At 37.4% G+C, this 14,452-nt stretch overlaps 1 protein-coding gene across 1 annotated transcript in view; it reads left to right on the forward strand.

Annotated features, from left to right (window-relative positions):
- LOC107194134 overlaps positions 1–14,452 on the forward strand; it is a 203,492-nt gene that overhangs the window by 110,197 nt on the left and 78,843 nt on the right. The window lies entirely within an intron of this gene.

A 14,452-nucleotide genomic window follows, 5' to 3' on the forward strand; every position in this document is an offset into this window, starting at 1 on the left:
TACGCGGTGGAGCTCACGAAAATCAACGCTTGCATCTTTGAACGTTTCGCCACCGCGATGGAACTGGTCGCCGCGAGTTTCTCGAGTTTTTGACGGCCGCACAATGGCGGCTGGCTTGGCTGCTAATGCGGTACGCATAAGCCTTCCTTATAAGACTTCTTCCGGTCGATAAAGGATATCTTCTGCTCCTGCGGTCTTGTTTTCCGTGGAGTGGCACGTTCAGCGAAGGGGTTACAACATACTGGAATAATCATTATGCGTCTTCAGTGAAATCTTTGGAGAATTTCGCGTTCAGTCGTTTTATCACAGTTTCTGGAATGTTATTTTCTTTCGAATTGTAGGAGAAATTACGTGAAACCCTAGTAGTAGCCATTTTGTCGAAGGATAAAGCTGTACTGTGCCATTCGTTGCTATTACGGTGAAAGGATTACAAAAAATTGTATAGCAAGTTGCATTATATTTAATTCCAGTGGAATTTTCAAATGAGGGTTAAATAACAACCATTATTAATAAGTTGAAACTTCTGGTGGGTGCTGGTACGATTTATTGTAATTGTGGATCTTTATGCGAATGTAAATTATTCCAGATTATTTTATAAACTTAGGAATTATGTGGGACTGTATGTCTTCTATTGACGACTTCTAAAGGAAAGAATGATGTAGGTGTTTTGTTATATGTTCATTAAAGAACGAAATTATGATACTCTGTTGTAGCAGGCTAAAAATTAAATACAACTATTGTCAAAATTTCGCGAAGATGATTACTATTAGATCTATCAGAAATCGTGTCTTGTGCCCTATATTAAAATTCTGTTATATTATATTTAATTACGTCTCTAAGTTGCAACGCCCACGCTGCACTTTTTTTGTAATTTATAAATTCCTTCCGCATAAACATTCCCCTTTAATATAAACATGGCTGAAAGAAGCAATAAAACTTTCCAAATGGCGTAATATACATGTAGGTATAATTTCCGCGAATTATTGAATTCTCCATTTATAAATAATGTTATCCCAAGAAATGACAATGAATTTTAATAACAGGAATTATATATTAGAATTAAATAGATAGCTTAAATACAGTTTCGTCCAGTGAATTAAAGTCACAGCTGAAACATAGAGCCCTTTGAAGACATTTAATATGTTGCTGCTGCTAATTGCGAGCAGTCATGATTCTAGTACACGACAGCAGCGTTTGTAATCGTGTCGCGAAAGAAGACAGCCTGACAAATGTTCATACTTAGAATAGTTACATTTGGCCTCGTTAAATTCACGCGCGTCCCCATACTTCCCAAGTGATAAATGCGAATTCCGAAACATTTAACTCGCCGGAGCGAAATTTACGCGTGTATTTCCCGTATATAGGTATGCAAAGACGCTGATTTGAATTTACAACGCGGCCAGCAGAGAACTCGCGGACCTGGAATAAATTCTCTGAAGTTATTCGCAATGGAATACATAACTTGGATACTAGGGCTATTGAGTTGTAAAGATTATACCTTCGTGAATTACTATTGAGCCATTACTAACGTCAAACTCCAAGTTTCAATAATCAAAGAATTGTATTTCTACCTAACGTGAAATTGTAGAATCTATCGATAAATAACTGACTGATCTCTTTCGGTAATCTGTTACTAGATTTTAGGTTAAAAGTATCCTTTAGATATTTCGCTGGATAAAAATTTTCGCAAGGTGTTGGTAGATCAGTATTAAAATTACCACGTTGACTGCCAAATACGGGATAGCTCTTAGTTGAAGCATTGTAAACAGGCTGGATTATTTAAATACCGTACCATAATTTTGGAATGAAATTAATATCGCAGTATAACTTAAAACAAGACAAACAGTCTGTATTAACTAAACGCATATATTTTCGACGATCTATGACTTAAAAAAGCGAAATAACGCGTGTCTGGCTACGTACGGCCTTTTCCACTGTGGCAATCAACATAATGAAGTGATGTAGATATTTAGCTTTCGCAGATACCAATACTGATTTCGACAAAAAATACTAGAATACTAAAAACTAAATTTAAAGTTATTAACATCTAATAACTAATTGCTGGAAAAATGAAATTTTTAAATCTGAATTTTGCGTTAAGTTGGTGCCTCGATTTAGGATTCTTCACGTTTGATAATCAAAAGAATTTTTGTGTCTACCAAAGGATTAACATGGTTAAAATAATTTGAAAAATCGTAACAATAAGGATTCTGATTCTATTTAGCTGAATCGGGAAAATTGGCCGCAAACGTGATGTTAAAATCATCTAAACCATTACGCTCGACTATAAAGGGAGGAAGCGCGGAGTTTTCCGGGAAGCGAAATGAAAGTAATTCGCTGGTAAACGAGGCAGCAGCTACTTCGGTATGTATACACGCGTATACATCCTCCAGCGTCCTACCGGAGAGAATATCGGCTTATACACTTCACCTCGCAGCTCCTCCTTGTACTTTGGCGTGGAATTTCAGAAGGCGAAAACCGTCGCCGAAGCGTGTCAAGAGAGCGGGCCCGGCTCCGATTTCGTGTGAGTGCCACTTTGGTTAGTGTCGTGGTGCGTCGAGTGAAGCTTCTTCAGAATTCTTGGCCACGGGCGCCGATCCTGACTGCTGTTGTTCGAGCAGCACTCCGTCTGAGGATAGAATTTCATCTGCGCGACAACGCTGGTCTCATCGACATGCGCCAATAGAAATTCACGTCTGACATGTGAAAATTATTGGAAAGAATACGGTAAAAACTAGAAACGTGAATTGATGGGCAGAGGATAGTAAGATCGATGGGAAGTAAGTCATTCCGTCTGAGTTCGGTGCAAGTAGAAACGGTGAGTAATGATCAGACGAATGAGGTTTAATAAATTTTCAAATTTGATATTGTCGGAATACACTAGGCGAGACAAAGATTTGAAGAACATTTTTTATTTTATTTGTATATATAATTACATCTTTCTCCACGTTGTGACGGTGTACAGTAAATCCTCGATGAAAGTTATTCATCTATTCACGTATTAAAAAAATAATTATTAAAAATAAGAAATACTGTTTCTTCTGGCAGTTCATTAGGTCAATGTTTCATGGATCGTCTAATCATTTTGGCATTACTTCCACTCTTCATTCAGACATTACACTTCACAGGGTCGATATTAATACTTTGACTGCTACGTCGCCCAAATCTGGTTGGCACATACATTGCAAAGAGGCTGGATTATTTAAATACCGTCACAAGATTTGTAAAACAAGACCAACAGCCTGTATTAACTAAACGCATATATTTTCAATGATTTATGACTTAAAAAACGAAATAAATTGTGTCTGCCTACGTACTGCCGTTTTCACTGTGGAAGTCGACGTGTTAATTCTGCAATACATATGTTATCCTGAGTGTAGTAAAAAACGTATTGGACACCACGCCCTAAAAATATGAATAAAAATCCGCCATTTGTTCACCAGAAACTTAACACCAACATGCACAGTTCTTCGTTCACAGACAATCATGCAATACAATTCCACTTTCATCGCAACACTTTCTAACACTCCAAGTAAAACACATCTTTTCCGCGTGAACTGACTGAATTTACGATCTCGACGGTCCTTTTTTATTGTCGTGCGCCTCGCCGAAACAGCTTGTCCAGGACAAAAGAACGTTCTTCCCGTTTGAATAGCGTGGAATTACGACGTGCAAAGGGCGTCGGACAAGTGTTCTCAAAGTTCGCGCATCGGTTTGAAAGCCAGGCTCTCCGCTCGACACGCAAATTTTGCGGGTGTGCACACAACCGACCGGCTGCGAGCGTTCGTCGACGACGCACAGAGGACGAGGAGGGAACACGGGACCGGAAAATGTAGACGGAAAATTAAAGCGTTCTGTGCCAGACTGTGATAAAAGTCTCGAAACATTCAACTCTGGGTACCACCAGCGGGTTCTCTACCTGTTTACGCGTGCTTCTGAGAGCGTTTCCTCGGGATCGTCGCTGTTTTTCGCCCGTCTGTCAACCGGGTCCCGGCGTAATCCACGCCAAGTAAGTCGCGATTTACGCGGAAATTAACGAGGGTTCCGAGGCAGAACCCCAGAGGTGGGGGATTCGGTGTTTTCATTAACTTTCGCGTTTCAGTTTCACAAGGCGGCCGCGAGACGAGCCGGCGATATTACTTTCGACCGGGTTCTTTTCCAGGCGGATATTCGAGACGCGGTTTTATTCGATGGGGAATTTTATCGTATTTCAACGTACGTTACGGGTTCAGTTGTTCTTACCAGAAGGCAGTCGCAGCTTTGACTGAGTAATGTATGAACGACTAAACGTAATATTAACCCATTCAGACAGTAATTTTCTTTTTACATATTCAAGATTTTGAGATCTTTAGGATATTAATATACTAGCTGGAGAGCGGACACTACGTCTGGAGAAATTAATTTTTATTGTTTTATGTTTTCAGGGCCAGTATGTCATTATACGACCTTCAATAACAGGAAATGTTTTTTATCGCATATTTTAATGGAAATTATACCTCCCATCCGGCCATGGGATTTGTTATTTAGGTAAATCAAAAGGCAAGCATTTAATTGTTAACTACAGTTCCCACCTGTATCGAATTTGTTAAAGAACTCACATATAGTATGCTACATTTTCGACTTTCTTCAGTCACAATCGTCCTAGTAATCCTCCTTAAAAATTCAACCAATGTCACGGTTTCCATATTCAAATTGTCAATATATAAATCCACAGATTACAAACAAAAATTCGATGACAAATTTATTTATTTGACTGCAGTAGTTTCACACATTCCGCCGGGAGTGTTATTCAGATACCCTGTTTCGTCAGTCGCTCGACAAAGCGACGCTTTGCAAATTTAATTGAATAGACGATTCAAAGCGTTCAAAGTCGACGTTTCGACGAGGTTCGCGAATATTTTCGGAATTGAAGATCTGTGAGCGGTGTTATGCAGTCTCCTGTAACAGACAGCGGCGAGTTGCGCCGGGACTGCAGCGACAGTAGTAATAGATTATAAGGATCAGACGTGGAACAGCGGCAGCCACGAGGACAATTGAAACATTCCACTGAATTTCAGTGTTGCAGGAGATCGTAGTATTTCTGGAATGCCTCTGGTCCGACTGAAAACTCCGTGTACTAAAACTTATACGAAAATAATGTTGATTCCTTTTTGCCCTTTTTAATATACATCTGTGATTTATAGTTGTGGTCGAGTAATAGAAAAATGTGTTTGGGGGAAAGAATATGGAGATTTAAGAAACAAAGATATTTGGTGCATATAAAGAATAGTAACATTCTAATGGAAAATTATTATATTGTTTAAATATCGTAGAACGTATGGAACCTTACATAAAGTCCAAGTAAAAATATCGAAGAAGTCACAGAAAGCAAATCCAAGAAAAGTTATTGCAAAATTCGTAGCGAATTATTGTAGGGTCCAAGAGAAATTGTGTATGATTCGAAGGAACCTATTCTACAGTGCAAGAAAAATTATCATTGAGTCTAAGAAGAATGATTATAGAAATCAAGGTCTGGACAATTTTGTGAAAATATTTCTTGTCTTTCGTATCTCTGTCCACGGTAGTGGAAATAGAGAATCATACATTTTATACGCAGCAAAAACTCCGGCACAGTGGAAAAAAGTTTTCTTTCATCCTTCACGAAAGTCCTGGCTGAAAGTGGACAGAACTTTCGTGCGAACTTAATATTTACAGCGGCTCGTTTGTATCACTTAACGCTGGCCGGGGAATTATTGAAAAATTGACCCATTAACTTGAAGCGTTGAGAGAACGCGACTGAAACTTTGAAACTCTCTTCGTTCCAAACACGAAGTTCATTTATTTCGTATATGACTGAAATGAATGCTCAATTATTTCATGCCTGAAAAAACAGTTCAGCTTTAAGAAGTTCGTAAAATATAGTGACGTTGCCTTTAATTCCCATTCATATTTAATACAGGATCGCTTTCAGGTTTGAATGAGTTTTAGATTATAAAATGCAAGGAAGCAATTCAATTAAATTATTGAACTTTATATAACAATTACATTAAATATACTTATATTCCATTAACTCGCTTTTATTTAATCATGTTCTTTTCAAATAATCCTTTAACATTTGACGGAAAATTTTAAGTGTAGTTAACTACTTCTCAAAATGTTATATATGTTTTATATTTTTATTGAATACACTGATTACAATGGCCGTAATTTATACATTTATAGTAAACGTGAATGTGCAGAATTTTTATTGCAAACAAAAATTATTTAAAAATATTTTATTTACAACAAAATCATTACGATTACGAAAGTTTTCACAGTATTATGAGGAATAAGTGGAAAATAAATTTCTAATTTCAATTCCAGTTATACATATAATATAAATAACAATATAAATGACTTGTATCGCGTACAAATTAATATGACGAAAAACAAACTTGCACCAAAACTACTCATACATTTCTACAAAAAAAGAAGTATTCACCTACAAATTTAATTGGTCAATTACCTCAACAATTCAGACCATTCTCCTACCTAGTTCCCTCTCTGACAATTTTTCACAAAACAATGTATGACCTTCTGCCATTTCACTGTCACAAACTTATCCCGCGTTCTCTGTCCAAGGCTCGTTTTTCACCTGCATGTTTTATTTTTTTCAAACCCATCGCGAATGAGTGGAAGGTTGACTGATCATGGATTCACCGGGGTCAGTTTTACCGGGGCTAAACGCGTAAATTATTCGACGTCCCCTCTTTCAACAGTCGCTAATGGCCTCTATGGAGGCCGTGGCTATTATTAACGGCGGACAGTTTGTCGTCGAGCTGTCCGAAATGCCATAAACGTTCCGAAAAGTTCCATTCCCCGGCGATGTTGAGGTATGCCGTCGAGCCTGAAGCGTTTAAGTGTCGTCTGCCAGCGTGTCATTAAAGAGCGTGGGTCTGTGCTTCGCGATTCACCGAATGGGGGAGGGGGAGGGGGCGTAAAAGCGCGATGTGGGTGAAAAAGTGTCGGGCACGTGTTTGTGACAAACGCGACTTGTCGAAAACGTTCCCCTTTGTAAATTCATTCCGTACTTTTAACGTTACGAATAATTTTCGATGGCACGTAAATTTCACGGTGCGAAATATTCGCGTGATTCTGCATTTTAAACAATGCAGAGTCCTTTCACTACTCCGGGGCTCGTATGTTAGATAGAAGTCGTGGATACCGGCTTAATGATATTCAAGATTTTCTGATTTTAAGTACATCGCAGTACTCGCGATCGAACTTTTGTGTGTAGATTTAATGTCGAATTTTATGTTGTTGCTTTTTAAACTAGAAGTACCAGTGTTGAATGTATATTGCACTAAAGTGTATAATATACAGGGTGTCCCATTTAAATCGTCCCACTCGAATATTTCCGAAACTGTTGACGATATTAACAAATGTTTCAGACAAAAGTTAAATGGTAACAGGGGGCACACTTTTTTCTATATGGACACGTAGAGGTCATATGAAGGTCAACTGTGTTTTTTAAATGGAATCGTATATTTTTTAATGCACTAATTCGCATATTATAATGTAATATAATATAAGGTGTAGTATAATATAAGTATAATATGCGAAAATCAACATAAATTGCGACAAAACCACTTACACAATTTCAGTAACTGTAAATCTAGAAATTTGAATTCCGTCATTTTTATAGGACTTGCGGTTCTAGTGTTAAAAAATAGTTGAACTCTTTCCATTTGACAATTTGGCTGAATGATTCAGTCAATTATTGTCGATGATTTTTCTCCAATAAAACATAATACTCTATATTCTATAGAACGCAGAGTTTAGAATGTATAGAATTACAGTATAATTATTACTTACTTAAAAGAGATAATGTACGGTATAATTTTTAGATCAAATATTTTACCTCATAAATGAAATTTTCCTGGAGGTTCTCGGGGAAGTATGATAAACGAGAAGTGAAGATTACAACATGGTAGAATTCGGAGAATCCCGAGTAATATAATCTCTTCTAATTATGTGAATTTTTCGTGCGGGACGACGCAACATTTTCAAAAAGCGTTGGTAACATAAAATTTCATTTCAAGACCGAAATATTTTATGCTTTAAATGAAACGGTCCGCAACTCGAGCTTCCAATTAAAACATTTTTAGACGATTCGTTAGGGGTGGGAAGTCTTCCGTGCACGTCGATTCCGAAAGAAGACTCGACATCTCGTTTTTCACCGTCGATGGTGTGGTTTACGGTGTTCCGTACGAAATACTCTGAATCGCGACGAAAGAAGGTAAACGGAGTACGAATAATTCCATTAAAATCACGGGAGCATCAAGTGAAATTAAAAAGGATTTTAATATTAATCCCCATATGTTAGTCTTATCCCTTCCCCCAAAAAAGGGAAAAATACTACGTTACATGCTTGTAGGAATTTGTATTCCACGTTCGTCCGAGATTGCGTAATTTTTCATGGAATTCAGTCGAAGGAAACAAATCGTATTTACCGTTCCATTACAAATGAATTCCGACGTGTATTTCAATCAGTCATTGAACAGAATGCTTCCACTTGGTAGCCAGTGTATTTTAAGTAAATGAGTCAGAATTCGTTTAACTACTACACGCTTACGTGGTCCACATTGAATTTACTCTATGGGTACAGTATTCCGTTCCGTCCATGTCGAGTGTACTCGATTGAATACCTGGAGAATTAAGATACCGTTATTAATTATTGGCTAAACCGCGGATTATACATTACACGAGACCTCGTTGCCGAGGTGAACCGATATCGATTCCAATAACCTATCGGAACTTCGTTACGTAAATGCAATAACGTTGTGAACACTTTTCTGATGGATTATTTATCGTTTTATTGCTTCTTGCGCTATCTACTTTTTAATTAACTGATTATTAGTTGTATCGATGAAGAAATAATTTTTCTTATACCTTGGTTGGTTAAAATGAATTCCTCAAAATGTCGTATCTGTACTATATTTTTATTGGATACATTGATAATAATGACTGCAATACACATTTACAATAAATGTAAATGTGTAAAATAAAATACAATAAAATCCGTTCATTATAAGTACTAAAGTTTTCACAGTATTATAAGGAATAAGTGGAAAATAATTTTCTAATTTCAATTACTGTTATAGGATTAATTTGTAAGCTATATTTAGAAATCTGTAATGAATCATCAGCATGCAGACAGACCCTGTGGACTTCAGATTATAATACCTCATAAAATTACTACGACAATCTAAGTAACAATATAAATGACATTTATTGCGTACCTATTAATATGACTAAAAAGACACTTCTTATAAATAATCACGAATAAGAGTAATCTCAATCTACATCAATACAATCACCAGAAAACCACTTCACTTATGGATAATAATTGCAAAACAATTGGAAGAATTTAAAATAAACTGACATCTTAATAGTACCAGCAATATCGTTCACTATAATCCATTTGGCATACAAATATTCTTCTAATTTCGATAATCAATTGTGGAGAAACGTATTGCCTCATGTTTTTTCAGCAACATTAATCACTTAAACGATACCGTTTACGTATCGCAATAAATTTCATGAACAAACAAATTTATTCTCATATATTACGTACATTAACACCCGTATACAATCTCCATATTACAACATCGTAACCGGAACTGCATTTCCAATTGCACCAAAAATTTATACGAACATAAATTAAATTCTCAATTTCACCGCGAATCTCCGCCGAAAGTTCTGCATAAAACATCAGCGGAAAACGTTCTGCTTTAGAATTCACGGCTCGACCATTCAATGCGTGACGGCAGCAACGCCGCCAAGAAATTGTTGCAAATAATATTCATTAATGTTTCACCGACAGGAGCGTAATTACGGGAAAATCGGTGGTCGGGAAAGTCTCGAGAATTGCGAGCTACACTTTGAATCGCGAACCAAGCAAAAATGTCCCGGATTTACGAACGTTCCTCGTCGCGATTCGCCTTCAATTGGCGGTTCTCTGTTTTCGATGCACGGAGTTTCCTTGAATCCCACCGCTTCGAAGACGCTCGAAGCGTGTCTTTGAGCTGAATGGAAGAGTTCTGTTGCTTCGTGGACGAGAATCGTCTGGAAACCGTATTCGATATAAAAAGAAGAAAGAAAAACGGAGGATTTAATTTTGAACCGTTTAAATTATACGCCGCCCACTTTTCCGGTAATTACGACGCTGCATACACGAGATTTTCATATAATAATTGAGAATGTAAACGCAAGAAAGGACGTTTTCTCAATAAAACTCCTTGAGACCTCCAATTACGGAATCTGGTTCTGATGGTATTCAATAGAACTCGGCTTCTGGTTCGACAATACATCCAACGTTCGAGTAATTGAGTGTCAGACGCCCGTTGCTCTCGGCTCGAGCTTTCGCGTAAGAGGAATTTGAGAAATATCCGTGTAGAATTGTTGTGAAAGCCACAGAATGTAAGAAGCAGATGTTTGAAATATTTTTAATTTTATACGTACATAGTAATGAGTGCGATACAGTTGGTCACAAAAGTATTCGGCCACCTTAGGCATTAAACGAATTTTTCGTGAAAGTGTAAGTAAGTTTCAGAACACAAAACTATATCAAATTTTATTGTTAATGAACATTTATTAGTTTTTTGAAAATTAATGTTCATTAGAAGTAGGTTCTGACAGAGTTTTTTATTTGCAAACCTACTTACAATTCCACGCAAAATGGGCTTAATGTCTAAGAGTGACCAAATATTTTTCTGACCAACTGTTTATTACATAGTATGTTAAGTTTAATGTTCAATGTATTAAGTGTACCTTCGATTGATTGGTATATTTTCTAACATTTGTATTATTGTATTTATTGATGAAAAGAAGGACACTAGGGTCATTTTAACTGTTTTCGTACTTTTAATATTAGTTCCCTAATTCTTTGACAGAAAAGTCTCGGAAAGTAAGTTAAAGACTAACCGTATATAATATAATATTTGAACACATGGGTGAACCTTAAGTAAAATAGAAAAGAAACACAAAAACGTCTCGTCTCACAACAATACGAGGTGCATCGTCATTTCTAAATTCAAACAGTTCAGAAGGAGCCTTAACTTATTTACCAAAGCCAGGATACCACTACTATGAAAAACAATAAATCACATGTAGTCTCACATACTTAGACTTCGGATATTTATGCTAATTCAAACTTTCGTAGATAACTTTTAGAAAACCAAACACAAGCAAAGACTCTCTTTATCAACGGTTCCATTAGAAATAAATTAGTACATTTACTAAATATTATTAAACTCCCTATTTTATTCAGTTCTATGCTATAAATACACAAAATCGATAGTTAACTCATAATAAATACAGCAGACACTGAAATACGTGTCCATCGAAATGTAATTGAAATTAATATATTAAGCATGTAATACTTTATATGCACACGGAACCAGGGGATAAATTGCAAATTGACGTGCTCGTTGAGTAGAGCACTGGGACCAAAATTAATAGCCCTGGTCCGCAAGGAAAAGCGACGTGCTTGGGAGACGAAGGGGAACAACGAGCTGGCCGCCGATGAGACCACGGTATGGATATTGGCCAGTCGGTTGGCAGACCTGCCTAGTAATACATCAGACCCGTCCGCTAGTAATATACTGCCTGGACGGACTTGTTTAGTAGTAATAAAGCGCGTTGCTGCCGACCGGGGCAGCGCGTGCTTGAATCTTGGCAAGGACGGGATACGAGTTTTATGCTCGTCGAAGTTATCGAAGGACGAAAATCGAGTTCACTGCGGGAAACTTTCCCCCGAAGATCCTGCGAACTTGTTCGTTAGCGTCAGATCGAGGGATTAATGTTGCTTTGGGGATGGTTTACACCATGGTAGGATTATCTTCGCATTCGAGACATAAATATTGATCGCGGTGGATATTTCGTGGAATCTTCCGATTAGGCACAAAAAGTATTTCGATGTGGTAACGAAAACAGTAACACGAGTAAGGAAAGACAGGTTTCGAAAGTTTATTGTAATCGATGGCAGAATAAAGTTAGTATGTGTACCAATAAGTAATATAGTATTTATAGACGAAATTGGTATTTGTTTTTACAGAAGTCCAGGATCTATACTTACTATTCCTTTAATTTATGTTCGTAGTGATTTTCTTGCATGCTAGATTGTTAGTCAACTCATTATCGAGAGGACACTTTCAATTTAAAATATATGGCCTCAGAATTTAAAATATTGTGGTTCACATGTTGTTACGCCCAATTATATAGGATGCTTCTGAAGAGCCTGAATGGATGTGATTCTGCATTTAAATATAAGTCGAAAATTTTTGAAGAAAATTTGTCTCAACGATGCTTCATTTCCAAGATAATCAATTGTCAAACTTCATGACAATAAGTAGGAACAGAATGCAATAAATAGACGTATTAACGAAGTTCTATTCAATTACACGCATATCCAGCAGTGTTTCAAATTAAATTTTCTCGAAGACGAAGTATCGTACAAGAAAACATTATGTATATTTTCGACTTATTTTTTCATTATTTCGGGTTATACCATCATTTCAGAAACAGCCTTATACACTTTCGTGAGATAATTTGACTCGTACAAAGCTATTTAAGGGAAACGAGTGTGAGTGAATATTTCTGTATCTACTGTACCCAACAGGCACACCAAATACACAAGGCTGCATCTACATATATTTTACATTGCAACATCACAAATAATTGATCATTTCAGCTTTATCTGATATTCGAAAATTTGTACTTCCAATAAGTAGAAGAGTCTACAAATACAATCAGACACACTACCAGGGTCCTACACAACACTTAATGTACACGTAAATATTCAGAACAACTTCTTTCACAAGAAATCTGTTTCAAGAAAAATTGTATCCAAGATCTTCGACGTATTCGTTCCATAAAAAATGGCCCTTCTGCCTTCGATGTATCATCAATAACAGACTTCCCTGTATATCCATACGACTCACATCATGCGCAGCGCGTTCGGACTTTTGCAACCGCAGCATCGAAGGAACCGCAACGATCAATGACTCAATCTCAGACGGGGGCCCCCAAAGGCGTTTGCATTTTTAAATCGTGTAATCCCGTGTACTCGGAGAGCTTTCCGTTCGTAGACGAGGTGGATGAGCGGAAAGGGACAGAGGAAGCAAGAAGATGGAGTGTAATTGATACAGGCTTGGTCATGAGATTAAATCGAGCGTAACGCCGCAGCCTAGGTCGTTGAGTTTCCGCGACGAATAAAAGATCCTTCGGATTAATTTCCCCTTATCCTGACGCCAGAATTTCTTCCTGCGCTCCAAGAGAACGAAACGCTGGAAACGGAAACGGTTCTACGGTTCGACGGAGACGGGATTGAAATGGTTGTACAAACCTGACTTTTAAAATTCATTGCGCAAAATTCTCCTACGGTTTGTGTTTCGAAAGTATTTGGGCATTTCGTGACTAATGTAATTTGCATAATCAGTTTCAGTTAATCGGTTTGTGAATTTTCATGTTCCTAAAGAATTACAGTTTCGTTGGCTCTGTAAAGTGAGACTAGGAGCAACGTTATTTATAAAATAATCTGACAGAAATAGAAAGTTTAATCGGTTTTTATACCTGTAATATTAAACAATGCTCGACTTTTTAAGGATGAAATTGAAGGGATACATATAGAACTGCTTAAATTCTCAGAAATTTGGCAGATAGTATTTATTGGATGATAATTACAGTTGCATGGAATATCATACTTAATTAGAAGGTACCTACCCACACATTATTAATGACATCTACCAGTTTCATGAACAACGTAATTTATAACAAATTCTGCACCGTAGAAAAGATCGAGAGAACAGAATATCCTCCAAGCGAAAATTGAATACTTAATAATTGATGTCTCCAGAATATATTTAGCTTCATTATCGTAGAAACCTAAATACTACCATTACGTCAAAATATTATACCTGCTAATTTTGCATTTTCCTCAAAGGAACCACGTGTTAATACTTTCCCGATGATGTATATCTATAAAATATGTTTGACCTTTAGATCCTAAAAAATATATTCAATTTCACTTTGTCTTAATAATCACGTAGCAGAAGTGATCCTAAATAACAGAAATACAAAAAATATCTTCAACATTCAAAGGAACGTCTAAAGAACAAGCAAGAACAGCTTCGAATCGTCTCGCGAATCGAACAGCGGTGTCGGGGATGCTGAAGCGACTTCTTCGCCGGGTCGAAAGACAGGATTTTCCATTAAGTCGCGCGGGCGCTTTCTTAGCGGAGTGGAGAAGGATGCCGGCAATAGAATTGCTAATCTGGCGATAAACACTTCCGAACGACGCTCGGACGAGCGCTTTACGTGGCTCGTGTAATCTGCATCCGGAGCCATTAATGCACTCCCCGAGGAAAAAGCTGCGCGGGTGCAGTGCACCGTGAAATAAAACCGCGATCAGAGGGACGCGCGATGATGAGGG

This window comes from Dufourea novaeangliae, unplaced genomic scaffold (genome assembly GCF_001272555.1).
Source record: "Dufourea novaeangliae isolate 0120121106 unplaced genomic scaffold, ASM127255v1 scaffold21, whole genome shotgun sequence".
Classification (NCBI taxonomy): domain Eukaryota; kingdom Metazoa; phylum Arthropoda; class Insecta; order Hymenoptera; family Halictidae; genus Dufourea; species Dufourea novaeangliae.